The sequence below is a fragment of the Peromyscus californicus genome, unplaced genomic scaffold (assembly GCF_007827085.1).
Source record: "Peromyscus californicus insignis strain IS unplaced genomic scaffold, ASM782708v3 Scaffold_18__1_contigs__length_77618521, whole genome shotgun sequence".
NCBI classification, from domain to species: domain Eukaryota; kingdom Metazoa; phylum Chordata; class Mammalia; order Rodentia; family Cricetidae; genus Peromyscus; species Peromyscus californicus.
In genome coordinates, this window is record NW_026294480.1 from 63,158,714 (window position 1) to 63,176,067 (window position 17,354).

The following is a 17,354-nucleotide window of genomic DNA, read 5'->3' on the forward strand; positions in this document are numbered from 1 at the left end:
GAAAATATTATATCTCCTAAATATAATGGAGGATGGTGAGTTGCTCAGTAGTTAAAGAGCACTTACTGCTCTTGTAGAGGACCTGGGTTGGGTTGACAGGACACCCTGGTGGCTTACAACTGTCTGTGACTCCAGTTCCTAGGGATAGAATACCTCTTGTATGGTCACTGCATGCATGTGGTACACATGAACTCAGACAGGCAAACACATACACATAGGACTAAAAACTTGAATCTTTAAAAATTAATTTTAAAGACACAGGGATCGCCCAATGACAGAGAAATGGGTGAGATCTACATGAACAGCGTGGACATGAGTGGGGGAAATGAAGGGCAAGGGTCGAAGGAAAGAGAGCTTGGGGGAGCGGGAGATCCAAGCTGGATCAAGAACAGAAAGGGAGAACAAGGAATAGGAGACCATGGTAAATGAAGACCACATGAGAATAGGAAGAAGCAAAGTGCTAGAGAGGCCCACAGAAATCCACAAAGATATCCCCACAATAGACTGCTGGCAATGGTCAAGAGACAGCCCGAACTGACCTACTCTGGTGATGGGATGGCCAAACACCCTAATTGTCGTGCTAGAAACCCCATCCAATGACTGAGGGATCTGGATGCAGAGATCCACCGGCTAGGCCCTGGGTGGATCTCTGGGAGTTCAATTAGCGAGAAAGAGGAGGGTTTATATGAGCAAGAACTGTTGAGACCAAGGTTGGATAAAGCACAGGGACAAATAGCCAAACAAATGGAAACACATGAACTATGAGCCAATGGCTGATGGGCCCCCAACTGGATCAGGCCCTCTGAATGGGTGAGACAATTGATTGGCTTGATCTGTTTGGGAGGCATCCAGGCAGTGGGACCAGGTCCTGTGCTCAGTGCATGAGTTGGCTGTTTGAAACCTGGGGCTTATGCAGGGTCGCTTGGCTTAGCCTGGGAGGAGGGGACTGGACCTGCCTGGACTGAATCTACCAGATTGATCTCAGTCCGCGGGGGAGGCTTTGCCCAGGAGGAAGTGGGAATGGGGGGTGGTCTGGGGGGAAGGAGAGGGAGGCGGGAGGGGGGAGAACAAGGGAATCCGTGGCTGATATGTAGAACTGTATTGTATTGTAAAATAAAATAAAATAAAATAATTTTAAATACAATGTGTCATATATGTAAATATTTATGTATAACTCTAAGTAGATATGTGTATATATTGCATGCAGACACACACACACACAGAGAACATGGTTATATATAGCAAGATGATACAATGTTATGTGTACATGTATCCAAGGGTGTTTTGATAGCTGGAAATCATTCCTCATAGTTTATATTTTAGAAAATGAATCCATAATGTAACAGTGGTAAGTGAAGCTTCAAAAGATGATTTGATCATAGACCTATGGCCCCATGAGTGAATTTATGTTATTAACTTAGAATTGGATTAATTCTTGTGGCAGTGGGGTTTTTTTGAGACAGGGTTTCTCAATGTAGCATGGCTGTCCTGGAACTCACTTTGTAGACCATCTGGCCTTGAACTCAGAGATCCACCTGCCTCTACCGACTGTGTGCTGGGATTAAAGGTGTGCACCACCACTACCACTCAGTGTGGCAGTAGTTTTTGATGAAAGGATGAATTCAATACCTCCATCAACTTCCTTATATTTTTATCTTGTATTTCTTTTTCTACCCTTTTCATGGAATGATGAAGCCAGAAGGCTCCACGGTGTGCAGCCCTTTACTCTGGGATTCCTCAGCCACGGTATTATGAGCCGAGAACATTAATATTCTTTATGAACTCCTCAATCACAAGTGTTCTGTTTCAGCATCACAAAAGGAGCCAAGACAGGTAGTCTCTGGACTGTTCTTATTTGTTTCACTGAAACAAATTTTTATTTTTATTTGAGGTTGGATGGTTTAACAGTTAAGAGCAATTATGGCTCTTAGCACAGAGTTTGATTTTCTGCACCCGCACAGTGGTTTACAACCATTCATATTGCAGTTCTAGGGATCAGATGTCCACTTATGACCTTCACCAATACCGAGCATACATGTGGAGCACATACATACATTCAGGCAAAACACTCACATGAAAGAAAATGAATAAATCTAATAAAAATTTAAAAATTATTTATTCTTTGAAAATTTCATATGTAGATATGAAGTTTGATCATGTAAATCTCTCATTATTGAATCTTTTCTGTAAATTGCCAAAGAATTTCCAAATAAAAAGTTTTTAAAAATTCAATAATAAACATTCAGGCTTTCTCCTTTCCAGCATGTCTTACACGGCTTTAGGGATGGTGGAACGCTCTTCATCGTAATCAAATTGCTCAAGAAAATGTTCCAAGTAGAAGATAACATCCAGTAACATAACAGGAGACTCCTCAAACAAGCAGAAACACTTGGATCCCTTACAAGCTGGTGAAAAGCATCCAGCGGTGGAGATAGTCTCACTGAGCACTTACTCAAGGTGTTTTAGAGGTCATCAAAGGCAGGCAGATGTGAAAAGTGAGAAACGAAGACAAGGAAAGAAGCAGTGGAGGAATGTTCCCAGAGGAAGGAAGAGAGAGTTGTAAGGAAGTGCTGTGCTTCCGAGGGTGTTTGCTTTGTGTATTAATTTTTGCTCATTTGCTCCCACTTAATCCCCCGTCTACCAGTAACTCTAGACGGTGAACACTGCTCTTTGCTTTTACAGATACAGAATGCTTGATGCCCAGAATCTTCTAGACTAGTTAGACAGCAGCAGAACTGCATTTAAGCCAGTCTGGCTAACTTCAGAATCATTAACCACTACACTACACTGCCTGTTTAGTGTCTCTTGTGTGTAAAGATAAGCCCCTCACTCCAACAGCTCATTTCATTTTCTTTTTTGTTGTTGTTTTTAAAGTCAACCATGTCAACTTATTGGCATAGTCCATTTGTGAACAATACAGATATTTTTTTCACTTTTTAAGTTTTATTTTAATTATTTAATTGAAAATTTTATACATGTAGCAAGTCCACTCACACTCTTACTTTCTAGCTTCTTCCAGGAAGCCTCTCATAGTCCCTCTCAACTTCATATATCCTTCCTTCCTTCTCCTTCTCTCCCTCCCTCCTTTTCTTTTATAATTTAATTTAATTTTACATATCAGCCACAGATTCCCTTGTTCTCCTCCCTCCCTCCAACCGCCTTCCCCCCAGCCCACTCCCCATTCCCATCTCCTCCAGGGCAAAGACTCCCCTGAGGACTGAGATCAACCTGGTAGATTTAGTCCAGGCAGGTCCAGTCCCCTCCTCCCAGGCTGAGCCAAGTGTCCCTGTATAAGCCCCAGGTTTCAAACAGCCAACTCATGCACTGAGCACAGGACCCGGTCCCACTGCCTGGATGCCTCCCAAACAGATCAAGCTAATCAGCTGTCTTACTTATCCAGAGGGCCTGATTCAGTTGGGGATTCCTCAGCCATTGGTTCATAGTTCATGTGTTTCCATTCGTTTGGCTATTTGTGCCTGTACTTTATCCAACCTTGGTCTCAACAATTCTTGCTCATACAAACCCTCCTCTTTCTCACCAATTGGACTCCAAGTAAGTTTTTTTTTTCTTTTTACTCCAGGAGGTGAGCTTGGTCTCAATCTGCCATAACAGATCCCAACACAACTCACTTTGAAGGTAAAGAAGTTCATGCTTCAGTCAGGGTTGATAATTTCCTCCTTGCTTTCATAATTTGTATGACACAAGACTTCTAGGTATTTGCTTTGAATTTGGTCTTCAGGGCATTCTCTCTCTGCTTTTGTAGCTGGTTCCAGCTTGTCCCCAATATGCCAATGACATTGTGCTTATGAGCACGAGCATGGGGCAGTACCTCTGGGTCACTGAAAAATAGGCTCATCCTAGCCCAGCTAACGGGAGGTACGAACTAAGTAGTCTTGTAACAGTGTCTTGGAAGGCCTGTCAAGAGACAGAATGGGTAAAGAGATCTGAAGAGCACCCACCCTAACGTCGGTTGTTCCAGTATTAATAAAGAATTGGTGCCGTGTCTTGGGGAACAACTTCTTCAGTTTGTCTCGTGCTCAATGCCAAAAGAAGCATTTCTAAGTCTCATGTGGTCCCATGTAGTTCCAACTCCATTTCCTTCCCTCACAGACATGCACAGTGGGGTGTAAAAAGTGGTTTGGGGGCCAAATGCTACAGTATGGATGGAAAATCATTGCCTCATGCCCAAGCAGCTGTAGACTCCTTGGTATTATTCTTTCTTCTCTGTTATAGAAGCCAAGAGAAATTGTCTCTCTGGGATGATGGGCAGTTCATTTAAGGAGCTTCAAGAACCATGGGGCCATGGGTTTGACTGCTAGCTTTTGATGAGTGAAGAGTCAACAGTCTCATTATAGATGGAGATCTTTAGATAAATATATCTAACAACACATAAAACCAAACCACAGTTCAACCACATTTCTATCATAGGTATGGTTTGAAAGTTCACCTCTCCTTTTCAAAGGTTATTTTAGAACCTTTGGAAAGGCTTAAATTTAGGTGGAAGATTATTAGTTCCATTTTCTTTATATGTGAAAGCTAAGTTCATCATTCCCTAAGTCCTAACTAGAAGACCATTGGCCAAACCAGCTGTTACTGAATAAACAGCCCATTAACATTTCTTTTGGTTATAAGAAATAATCAGGCCATCCTGGATCTTAATGTTCTTACATCTTTTCATTTACTGGAGTTCAGATCCTTTTACATAGATAACATATCTCATGTATCAAAATGATTTTTTCCAAAGAATTTCCATTGTAGGTCCTAATAATAATCTCTAAATATTAGATTAAATTGTACTGTGGTTACATAGTTTATTTTTAAATATGCTAAAACATTTTCTGAGTTAGATATGGTAACACTGGTATCATCCTTGCGGTCAAGATCATCATAATCTAAAATGAGAGTCAAGGAAATGTTTTAATACCACCCAGTAATGCAAGCAATTATGGCTTCTGTCACAGAAGTTGGCTGCTTTTTCATTCCAGTGAAAATATCTAACACAAAATCAGAACAGTGAAATCAGAGTTCCTCTTTAAAATTTGCTTCTCATGGGCGGGAGAATGGAGAGGATATCTGGGGTCAGAGGGGAGGAAGCTCTTCCCATTTCACTGAGAGGTATGAGTAATGGCACCTGTCTTGAATAATTTGAGAAGATGGAGCATGTTTTGGAAACAGAGCTGCTGCAAAGCGGTAGCAGCTGGAGGACTGGACTCACATTCTAAACCAGTTCAATAGGATGGATGGACAGGGGTGGCTCTGAGGACTCTGGGACAGGCTAGGATTTTCTGTTCCTCACCTGTAGAACACAGTGGGCAAGGGAAGGGGAAACACAGTTAGTTCTTGGGGTATAATTTTTATGTTCAGAGCCAGAATGACTAAAAGGAGATACAGCCAAGGTTTGCTTCTCACAAGAAATATCAACTAATTAAGGAAAGAAAAGAGTGATTTGCTACATGTTTACTTTATGTAGAAAAGCATTCTTTGGAGAATTGGAACTTTTCCACATATATATATATATATATATATATATATATATATATATATATATATATATATATAAATGTGACTTTTACTGAATGGGTTTTCAGCCAAAAAAAAATGTAGTTGGCTTTTTAAAAGGTGGTTATATGTGATGAGTGAGGAAAATTATGTCATATTTTATATATTGTGTATTTCAATGAAGAAATCATGAATTGGATTCAAGGACTAGTTAGGTCAAAGTTTTGGGAAAAATCTCCCAGATGTGTGGCTGAGTATGAGCACACCTAAAAAAGATTTTAAACATTAAAGTCTAGACATCAAGCTAGTCTTAAACAGGTTTAATTTTTCTTCGAAAGACTGAAGAATAACGTCTAGGAGGTAAGCTTATTGAGGGGAGTTAGGAGAAGCCCGTTCTACACAAAGGCCAAAGTCAACTCCTTCCAGTGAAGTTTTAGAATTGTATAAAGAAAGGGATAAAATTGTCTGTAAGTGCAAGTGGAAACAGTCACTAGGATAGGAATCATCACATCAAAATAAGAATTTATTGCAGCTAAATGTGTTTCATTATCGAGTAGTATTCTAGACCTAAATGGAACAGCAGATAACCTATACTGAAGAGTTTCCTAGAGCATTCCTTCCTTGTCTTCTCATGCTCTCACATCTGGACTTGTTTATATATGAGAAGTGAGGTGTAAATGCCAAAGGTTACTGGACTTTCTGTGCTATCAGCCAGAGCCACAAGGAAACCTTGAGTTCAGAGGGGCTGCTTTCCATGGTCTGACTGGTCCATGGGAAAGACTCCAGGGCCCTGGTCAATGTTTGTCCCTAGCACTTCTGTCTCCCTTTGTTAGAACCTTCTCCAGCAGTCATTGTCATCTTTTGCTACTGGGATCTCAACAATAAAAAATGATCTCTTACTTTTTTGGTATCTTTTAATTTTATAATCATTTTACTTAGAGTTTTCAAACACTTCCACCCAACTCTATATAGTCTTCTTCGGTACACTGAGGTCTCATTGCAGCTTGCGTTTACATTTCTCGGGTGGGGAGTGATAACTCCTTTATCATGTGTAGCATAAAGGCTCGTCTGAGATGTGTTCCTCTTTATTTTTTTAAAATGTGGTTTTCATTGTGTGAAGTTCTCAAGGAAATAATACAGAATCAGAAAAAGTACAAATAAATGACTTACTAATATGACTCGATTTAGAAAAATAAGAACAAACCAAATCCAAATCCCGTGGTCAGGAAGAAATAAAAACCAAAGCAGAAATGAATGAAATAGAAACAAAGAAACTAGTACACAGTTTCAAGAAACCTAAGAGCTGGTTCTTTGGGTAAATAAACAAGATTGGCAGGCCTTTAGTCCAATTATTCAAAAGAAAAAGATGACCCAAATTAACAGAATCAGAAATGGACAGGGAAATATGATGACACCAAAGAAACTGGGAATATCTTAAGGAAGAGTTTAAGGACTAACACTCCACTAGGTTAGAAAACCAGAATGGAAGGGACACTCTCATAGTTTTCTGAAATAGAGCTGACACTGTAATAGTCTCATAGACAGTTTCTGAATAAAAAAAATGAAGTGGCATAACATAGAAGCTGACTGGAATATTTATATATGTCTGCATCCAGTGTCAACACATGACTGATGTTTAGTTTCTACTAGGTCAAACAATGAGGGTGTCTTAGTTAGGGTTTTCTGTTGCTATGAAGAGACACCATGACCACGGCAACTCCTATTAAAAACAAAAAACAAAAAAAAATTTAGTTGAGGGTGGTTCACTTACAGTTTCAGAGGTTCAGTCTATTACCATCCTGACGGAGAGCATGGCAGCGTGCAGGCAGATGTGGTCCTGGAGCTGAGAGTGCTACATCTTGCAGGCAACAGGAATCGACTGACTTGACTGACTGTCTCACTGAGGGAAGCTTAAGAAAAAAAAAGAGATCTCAAAGCCCCGCCCCCACAGTGATGCACCCAACAAGGCCACACCTCCTAATGGTGCCACTCCCTTTGGGGGCCATTTTCTTTCAAACCACCACAGAGGATTCTATCTTAAATGTGCATCAGTTAAAAATAAACTCATTTATTACTTTATGGGCATTGTATCTTATATAATTTTAACAAAGAAATATAATTATTTTATATATATCTGCATTAGGAAGTGTATTTTTACTACCAAATGTATTAGATGATAAGGAAAATTTTTTTTCAGTAGTGTTGAGTTTGGAGAGTTCTCTGTCTTTTAGATAGGTGGGTAATAAGACAGCTTTGTAGGCATTTTCTCTCAGTATGTGGTGCTTTTTAATTTTCTTTGTGTATATACACATTCTCATCTGATAGCTATTTTTGTCTAAAAAATTTCCTATTCATTTTCTTGAGTAACGTTATATGTAAAAATGCCACTATTTCTCATTTGTTTGAGAAAGCCTTTATCTCTCTGTTTTAAAGCTTATTTTCACAGGTTACAGAACTCTGACGGTCTCGGTGTTCCTAGCCTCGTCCCCAGTCCTGCTTTTGCGTTGCCTGCTGCTTCACTAGTTTTAGTGAGTAACCCACTGTCTAGTTCATCTTTCTTTGGCATGCTGCTTTCCAAAAATCTTTTTAAAATTTTTTTTAATTTTTAATTTTTTGGTTTTTTGAGACAGGGTTTCTCTGTGTAGCTTTGCTCCTTTCCTGGAACTCACTCTGTAGCCCAGGCTGGCCTCGAAGTCACAGAGATCCGCCTGGCTCCTGAGTACTGGGATTAAAGGCGTGCGCCACCACCGCCCAGCTGCTTTCCAAAAATCTTATATGGCTTTTTTTTTTTTTTGAACATTTGGATTCCCGCATTGGTCAGGGTGTGGATTTCAGTAAATTGTTTTTCACTACTCAATTATCTGTCATTTATTTTGGGAAGTTCTTTACCAACTTTCTTCAAAGAGTTCATCTTCCCTATCCACTCTTCTCTTTTAGGGTTCCATTTATGTGTGCTACAAATGTTTCTGTCTCACAGATCTCGAAAGTTTTGGTATGTTGTTTTTCTCATTTTTCCTCTTTTCTGTTTCAGCCGTAATAAAAATGTCTCTCCACCTGTGATTGGATTACATTCCAATAAATATATCATAAGTTAAAAATATAGGTAATATTTCTGTGTAATGCAGCCACCCTAATGAACATCATTACTTACTTAGTAACACAATATATTATAGAGTTCTAGTTGCTTCCCTGGAGCCTGAGTGTTAACTGGGAGCTGTGGCTAACTGTCACTGACCAGCCTCACAAGGAAATGTACTTGCCTGGGGAAGAACAAAGGCTGAAATTTGAAGTACAGTTACTATTGGACATGCATCCTCTTCATACCACTGTAAAGTTTAAAACTAGCTGAGCCATCCTAAATGGGGTTGTTTGTCGTGTCTATGAATGTCTACCAATTACCCTATGCATTCGTTAGCAAACCTGAACCTTCTAATGACCCCTCAGGTCATTCTTTAGCTCTGTTCAGTTGTTTTCAATTTTTAGTATTTTCCTTGGATTCTTTTTGATCTTCCTGCTTAAATTGTTTATTTGATCTTGGATGATGCCTTGATTTCACTTTTTGAAGAGCATTTACTGTGCTAATAGTTGTTATTTAAGAAAAAATAATTTCCTACATGTCTATTACAGTTAAGTCTGGTTCTGAGGAGAATTCTGTGTTTTCTTCCCTTTTCCTATACCTCCTAACATTTTTTGAAATGCAAGCATTACATATATGACACTGGAAAAATAGGCACACAGTTCTTATGCTTGAATAAGCATACCTTTTCTTTTGGTTAGGTATTTCGTGTGAGAATTTCAGTTAATTTGGGAGTTGAGATAGGCTTAGTGTTTGTTTTGTTGTGGTTATCTTCAGTGTCCCAGAGGTTTCAAATTTCTTAGTGATACCTTGTGTTTAGTGTGAAGGCTCCAGTTTTACCTTGAACTCCATTAATTCATCAATCATCATAACCTGGAACATTACTGGCACACAGTCGCTTTTAAAGCATCCAAGCAAAAGCTCAGACTTGCCCTCTTTCAGCAAAAAGGAGAGTAGAAGTCATATGGAAACCTACTAAGTGTAATGTAACTCAATTAAAGAACACAATTAAAATATATAATAGACTTAAAAAGAGAGAGAGATTGAAGGGAGGAGCTCCGCGTGGCTGGATAATGTAGCTCCTCGAAGCCATGGGTCACTAACCAAAACCCCAGTGTGAGATGCTTGGTTTCAGGGGTACCAAAGAGACATCAAGTTTTTGCTATTCCTCTTAGCTGCTCACTGGAACTAGATGCTAAGAAACTGTTGCTGAAGATGGTGCACAACTTTGGTTTCAACAAATGGACAAATCAACCTGGAACTAAGCTGGAAGCTTTGCTCTGCTTGCTAACTTTCAGAGTGCAAAGACATACTGTTTGGGCTGCTGGAGGAGAAAAGTCATCAGCAGTCTAACTCAGCTTAGACCCTACGAGATACAATATTGACCTTCCAGGTAAGATGTATGCTACCATTGGTGCAGTAGTGTCATGGATGTTATAGAGGTAGCCCACTGCTTTCTGATTGGATTTTCCCCAGTCCACAGGAAGAACTCACACACAGTCCTGTAGACCTGGCCAAAGCGCATGCTTGGGGAGATGGTAGACCTTAGCGGGGAACCTAGTACTTTTGTGTTGTTAAGTGGACATGATGTCAGACTGCCCTCTAAATATTTCTAGTCTATTCATAGATTAGTGCTACTCTCAGACTCAGTCAGAGAAGCTTCTGTTTGGGTGATAGTTAATGAGGAGACTTGTTACTGGTCAATTTGTTGAAACCAAGCAGCTGTTGAATTCTCAGCCCCTCACCGGACAATAATAGCACTCACCCTAGGCTTAGGGAACATCACAGAAGAGAGGATAGAACAGTTCTAAGAGCTGAGGGGTGGGAAGAAGTCAGTAAAATGTTTTCTTACGGACATGCCATGGCTGTGGCAAATGAACTCACAGCAGTTTTCAATAAGACTGAACTCATCAACGTTCCATAGTAGATGAGACAGGATACTCATAAGATACCCTCCTGGAACATTTATTGACCATCTGAAGTTGTGCAGGAGGGGGTTTCATATTCCTTACTTGTGTGGCCACTGGTCCATTGCTCAGTTCCAAATAAACAACAAGCCAGCATGCTGATGCAGGAAACCCTAGTTAAGCACAGTAGGTATATATACAAAACGGACACACACATGAAAATAAAAAGAGGACTTGGGAAAATCAAGGGGCTTTGTGGGAAGGGGAGGATGATTAGAGAGGATAAAGGGAGACTTTAAAGAATATTATACATATATATATATATATATATATATATATGCATTATGAAATTGTGTTGTCCAGTGCAAATTGTTAGTAATGAACACATACACACAAACAATGTTATATGGACTAAATAGGTTTTAACTGAGAATATAGATGTATATACTTGTAGATATGTGCATGCAATAACAATTAATGAAAGAGGAGACCACATATTTGCAGGAGAGTGGGGAAGGGTATATAGGAAGGGTTGGAGGAAGAAAAGGGAAAGAAGAAATGATGCAATTATATTATAATTTCAAAAAATTTGATAAATGTAAAAAGAAATTGTGAAAGAAAAAATCTATTTTTAAAAAAGGAAAATCAGTTTTGGAATACAAAATAAAAGCATAAGTCAATATTAAACATTTCTCTCATCAATATTAGTGGGTTCAATGTGACATTTCCATAAATACATACAGTGCGCGCTGGACAAAGTCAACCTCAGTTTTCTGTATGTCTTTTATGATGTCTGTGATTCTACTTGCAGATCATTTTTTTTAATTTCCATGTATGAGAAAGAATATGTGGAGCTTGTCTTTGTATGTCTATCTTATTTCACTTAATGTCTTCAAATTCCATCCATTTTCCTGAAAATGACGTGACTTCACTTTTTTTAAATTTAATTTTATTTTATTTTGCAATATAATTTAGTTCTACATATCAGCCATGGATTCCCTTGTTCTCCCCCCTCCTGCCCCCTCCCCTTCCCCCCAGCCCACCCCCCATTCCCATCTTCTCCAGGGCAAAGACTCCCCCGAGGATTGAGGATTGAGATCAACCTGGTAGACTCAGTCCAGGCAGGTCCAGTCCCCTCCTCCCAGGCTGAGCCAAGCGTCCCTGTATAAGCCCCAGGTTTCAAACAGCCATCTCATGCACTGAACGCAGGACCCAGTCCCACTGCCTGGATGCCTCCCAAACAGATCAAGCCAATCAACTGTCTCACCTATTCAGAGGGCCTGATCCAGTTGGGGACCCCTCAGCCATTGGTTCATAGTTCATGTGTTTCCATTCGTTTGGCTATTTGTCCCTGTGCTTTATCCAACCTTGGTCTCAACAATTCTCGCTCATATAAACCCTCCTCTTTCTCGTCAATTGGACTCCTGGAGCTCCACCTGGGGCCTAGCCGTGGATCTCTGCATCCAGATCCCTCAGTCATTGGATGGAGTTTCTAGCATGACAATTAGGGTATTTGGCCATCTCACCACCAGAGTAGGTCAGTTTGGGCTGTCTCTCGACCATTGCCAGCAGTCTGTTGTGGGGGTATCTTTGTGGATTTCTGTGGGCCTCTCTAGCACTTTGCTTCTTCCTATTCTCATGTGGTCTTCATTTACCATGGTCTCCCTCTCTGTTGTTGATCCAGCTGGGATCTCCCACTCCCCCAAGGTCTCTTTCCCTCGACCCTCGCCCTTCATTACCCCCACTCATGTCCAGGCTGACTTCACTCTTTATGACTGAATAATTCTCCACTGGGTATCTACACTACATTTTCTCTATCAGTTCGTCTGCCGAGGAGCACTCTGGCTGATCTCAGCTATTGTGAATAGTGCCGCTATAAACACATCATCTTGGGAAACAGGGTTTATTTCCTTTGGGTGTATGCCCAGAAATGAGAAGGTTGGGTATAGCCATTTGTCTGCAGGTTTTTGAGTGATCTCCATATGCTTATCCATACTAATTTATAATCTCGTTAGTATTGTTTATGGTTCTGCTTTATTTACATCCTTGACAGCCTTGTTTATTTGTTTGCTTACGATTTTCATTTTTTTTTAAAGGAAGGGTCTTGCTTTGTAGCTCATGCTGACTGAAAGCTTGTTACCCTTCTGTTGGCCTCCCAATGCCGGGATTGATTGTACATCACCATGCCAAGTTTATTTTTTTATTTTTATTTTTTTGGTGATACCTGTTCTTGCTAGAATGAGATGATGTTTTGTTATGGTTTGATTTGTGTTTATATAATAGCTAGCAATTTTGAGTGTTTTCCATATATTTTCTGACCATTTGTATTACCTCTTCTGAGAAGTGTCTATTTTGTGCACTGTAAATTGGACTCTTTGCTTTTGGCCACTTTAAACTTTTCTTCTGGCAATCTTTCTACTCTCTCTTCCACGAGGAAGAGGTGGAGAGATGAGATATGAATGTACCATTTAGGGCTGGGCACTTCATATTCTTTTATTCTCGGCACATCCACCAGTCAGGGATCTCTGTGTTACTTGCCATTTACTGCTAAGAGAAGCTTCTTCGGTGAGGGTGGAGAGATGCTGTGATCAATGGATGTAAAGATGAGTCATTATCAGTCATTTGAACACTATGTCATTCAGCAGAGTGATAGGGTTCTCCTCTAAGGCTGAGAGGTGGTTAATACCATCAAGGAAATTGTTCTCCAGACACAGCAGGGCAGATGCATAAGCAAACTCACCGCACTTGTGACAGCATGCAGAAGAGCTGCAGAAGTTCCAGTCAGAAAAAATCCCCACATAGAGAAAGGAAGGTGGACATGAAATTCCACCTCTCTCTGGAGAGCTGTTGAGAGTTGGTAGCAGCTAGGAGAGAGCACATAGTTTTCTTTAATGGTGTGACCCTTGGTAAGTTTACCACACACAAGAGCAAGCTCCATTCCCAAGATAAGCTTGGGAAGCACAAACTGAACTTGATAAAGAAAGAAGAGAGGAGGAGGAGGAGAAAAAAGAAGAAGGAGGAGAAGGAGAAAAAAGGAGAAGGAGGAGAAGGAGAAAGAGGAGGAGGAGGATGGGGAGGAGGAGGAGGAGGAGAAGAAGAAGAAGAAGAAAGAAGAGAAGAAGAAGAAGAAGAAGAAGAAGAAGAAGAAGAAGAAGAAGAAGAAGAAGAAGAAGAAGAAGAAGAAGAAGAAGAAGAAGAAGAAGAAACATTAGGTAGGAAGAGATGGGAAGGAGAAAGATTGGTAAGAAGATGAATTGAGGGAAGAGGGGTGAAAATGTATAAAATATATTACATGGAATGCATGAAGAATTAATAAAAATATCTCTGAATTTTTTAACATACTTGATATTGACCCTTTGTCAAGTGTATTTTCCCTATTGAACAGATCACTTTTATACTCTGGTGGTTGTTTGCTATGTAGGAAACTTTTTAGTTTGATGCAATCCTATTTTCCAGTTTTTGCTTTTCTTTCCTAGGCTTTAGAATTCCAGAAAATCCTTGCCTGTACCAATGTCTTGAAAGACTTTCCCTATATTTTTTCTACTAGGATCAAAGTTTCAAATCTTGTATTTGGGTTTAATATATCTTGAGTTGTTTTTGTTATATATGAAGGTTATAGATTTAGAAAGGTTATGTTTCAATTGTCTACATGTAGATATGTTATAAGGTTTCTAAGCAACATTTATTGAGATCCAGTCCTTTCTCCAATGTATGTTTTTGACACCTCAATCAAAAAAATTTCATGTTTTCATTAAACAACTCTTCTCAAGGTTTAGAGGGCTATGAGGAAGAGGAGGCAGAAAGATTGTAAAATCCAGAGGTGCTAGATAACCTCAAGGAAACAGTGTCTTCCAGACACAACATGCCTGAGGCACATATGTGCTAACAGAGACAGTGGTAGCACGTGTAGGGCCTGTGTAGGTTCAAGCCAGATAGAGTTCTGGTATTGAGAGGGGCAAGTGGACACTGGTCCCTGTTCCTAACCAAGTGGACACTGGTCCCCGTTCCTAACCAAGTGGACACTGGTTCCTACTCCTAACCAAGAAACTATCTCCAAATGATATCTGTTTGTAAAGAAAAAAAAAATAGCTCTTTCTGATGTAGTCTTACTGGGCCTATTAACCAACTAACCCACTTAATGGTAGGCCCCATGCCTAGAAGCAAATGGCCAGCAGAAACCCTACTCAATTGTACTTTTGTAGACTTTTTGTAGCATAGCTCTCTGCTTGTGCTTTTTGTTTTGTTTTACTGGCCTTTTGCTTGTATATTATGGTTACTGATTTAGTGTTTTTATGGATTTTTTTGAGTTGTGTGTGTGTTTTTCCTTGTTTTTCTTTTTTCTTTTATTTTCTTTGCGTACTTATTTGTTTTCTAAAAAGAGAAAGAGAGAGGGTATGGAATTGCGTGGGCTTCAAAATTCCGATTCTTTAATAATTTCAAAAAGCATTATGAACTGAAATCTTTTATGGCTATTTTCATTATAAAGACTGAGAAAGTAATATTCCTTCCAGCTAAGATTGCCAAATAAAATACAACATATCCAACTAAATTTTAATTTCAGATAAATGATGAATAATTCTTAGGGTAAGTGTATTCCAAAGAATTTTTTCTTTTAAATACTCTTCTATGCTTTTATTCACTAAATTTGTCAATCTGAGCTCCCTGTGATGCTGATTTGAAAGTGCAAGTTTCAACATTTTCCCTTGCTTTGCTTTATCTTTTTTCCTCTGGTGTGTATGTGTGTGTATGTGTGTGTGCGTGTGTGTGTGTGTGTGTGTGTGTGTGTGTGTGTGTGTGTGTGTGTTCCTTCACAAGAAATTTCAATCAATGAAGTGCAGTCAAGAATATATTTTAAAAAGGAGTTGAAAGAATGCACGAATGAAGACAAAGGATGAAGTAATTGTAGCATTTGAGGTTGCAATGTTGAACCTTATTTTTCACTTTTGAAAACTTTTCTATCACTTTTTCCAAACGTAACATATAAGCGGAATAGAAATGAATGTTTAGTGATCAGATCTCTGTATTTGTTCCACTTTCTCAGTAATGATGTGGTTTGTAGTGGGTAGCTATTCCAGCTTTGGTCTGGAAGTTCCAACCCCCATTGAGGCTTTGGTAACTGTCACGCCTACAAGGCGGGGCTAAGAGAGGGCCCTGAAGACCCGAGATCCAGATGCGCTGCCCTCTCTTGTTTTCCTGGACCCTGGACGCTAGAGGCAGACTGAGGAGAGTTCTCCAGAGAACACCGCCAGACTGTGCTGCGTCTTTCTCAGAACCTGCAACCTACCTATCCCTTCATTTTTAAGTTACACCACTAACTAAATCTCCCTTTTAACTATGTGGAGTGGCCTTAATAATTTCACCAATAGTGGTTGTTCGTGCTTTGTCCTCATGGACTGTCCTAGAAGCTCTAAGTAGTGATGGGCACTCCTCTGAGAAATTTGTATAACACCTTCACTGTGATTTTGTAAAGCCCTGAGATGAGAGACAGAAGGATTGTTGAACATTACCTCAGTCTGTTTATGTCAGGATGGGTATATCAGGTGGTGTTATGACTTATGAATCTGTGAAAGAAACCTGAGTCAGTATAAGACATATCTGTTTTGGTTAAAGAGATCTGCATTGCAGAAATGAAATAACATTCATTTTTTTCATGCGCCAACAATCCACTGGCACATTTGTTTATGTCTGTGTGTGGCATGACTCTATTATACAGAACTTTTCTAGACTTTCTAAGGTGCAGGAAACACACGGTTTGGCTGAACATGGATAAGATACCACTGGAGACAGAACCGTATTATTTTCCATTGTGTTTCTTGTCTCACAAGTTTTTCATAGCTGTTGGTATTTCCATGTGTGACTCAAAGATATCTCCTGTCTTTCCAGATATTTTAGTATGCCAAAAGGCAGTGGTGGAGCCACTGGATGGAAAAGATGTCAAGAAGCACCAAGATGTTATCCTAATGTGCAGTTCTTTATGTTTCTTCTTCTAGATGAGATGAGGAAAGAAGACCCATTTTTACAAATAAAGTTTTATTGGAACAAAGCCATACACATTTATTTTTGTATTGTCTGCATTTCTGTTCCTTAAGGACAAAGTTCAACTATTGTAAGAAAGAGTCTATGGTTCACAACCATATTTAGTTTCCTGTCCATTAGAGTTTGCAGATCTCTGTTTTAGACAAAAGACAAAGAAAGATAAGAACAAATTTACACATAGCCACAGGCTATTGTGTGACTCATTAAGTTTCCACAGCAAAGTTGTTGCTATGTGAAAACTGTTTATTTATATTTAAATTCTTCAGAAGGCCCCAAGTGGCTGTGAAAGACTCAGAGGGAATTTGAATACCCTTTTCAGACTGGCTTGGAAAAATCTCCTCAATCTCTTTTCTGCTTCCATCCTTCATTAGTCCTGGGATAAAAGACAGAAGGGGGGGGAGAGAGAGAGAGAGAGAGAGAGAGAGAGAGAGAGAGAGAGAGAGAGAGAGAATTAAACATTTTATCTCAGCATGAGATTAGGAAGGGAAGAGGGAGCACTATGTAGTTCAACAATAATTACATTTCTTGGGGGCATCCTTTATTATGGTTAGAAACTTTGCCAATGATTTTATGTGAGAATTATTTTATTTCTGAATTAGGAAATGCTGAAAGAACATTATGCTTTTCTTCTTAAAAATATAGAATTTCTGGAAGTATCGTTATGAAATGCTTTCTCTCTTTGTCGGAGAGGAGAGAGAGAAGGGGTGAGGAGGGGTGGAGAGGGGATTATTAATTGCATTTGAGACAAAGCCCATGTGATCGCTGTCTGGGCTTTGCTTTTCTGTGGGAAGCTGTCAGTGCACAAACTCATAGGAACGAATCATGTTTTGGAAACT

The 17,354-nt window shown here is 39.6% G+C and overlaps 1 long non-coding RNA gene across 1 annotated transcript in view; it reads left to right on the top strand.

Moving 5' to 3' along the window:
* Positions 1-16,487, top strand: part of LOC128113729 (uncharacterized) — a 30,635-nt gene extending 14,148 nt beyond the window's left edge. Inside the window, exons 3-7 of the long non-coding RNA XR_008219609.1 lie at positions 3,581-3,636; positions 7,933-8,027; positions 8,437-8,491; positions 9,751-9,968; positions 16,366-16,487. This is a non-coding gene — a long non-coding RNA (uncharacterized LOC128113729). The remainder of the gene's footprint in view (positions 1-3,580; positions 3,637-7,932; positions 8,028-8,436; positions 8,492-9,750; positions 9,969-16,365) is intronic.
* The last annotated feature ends 867 nt before the right edge of the window (positions 16,488-17,354 follow it).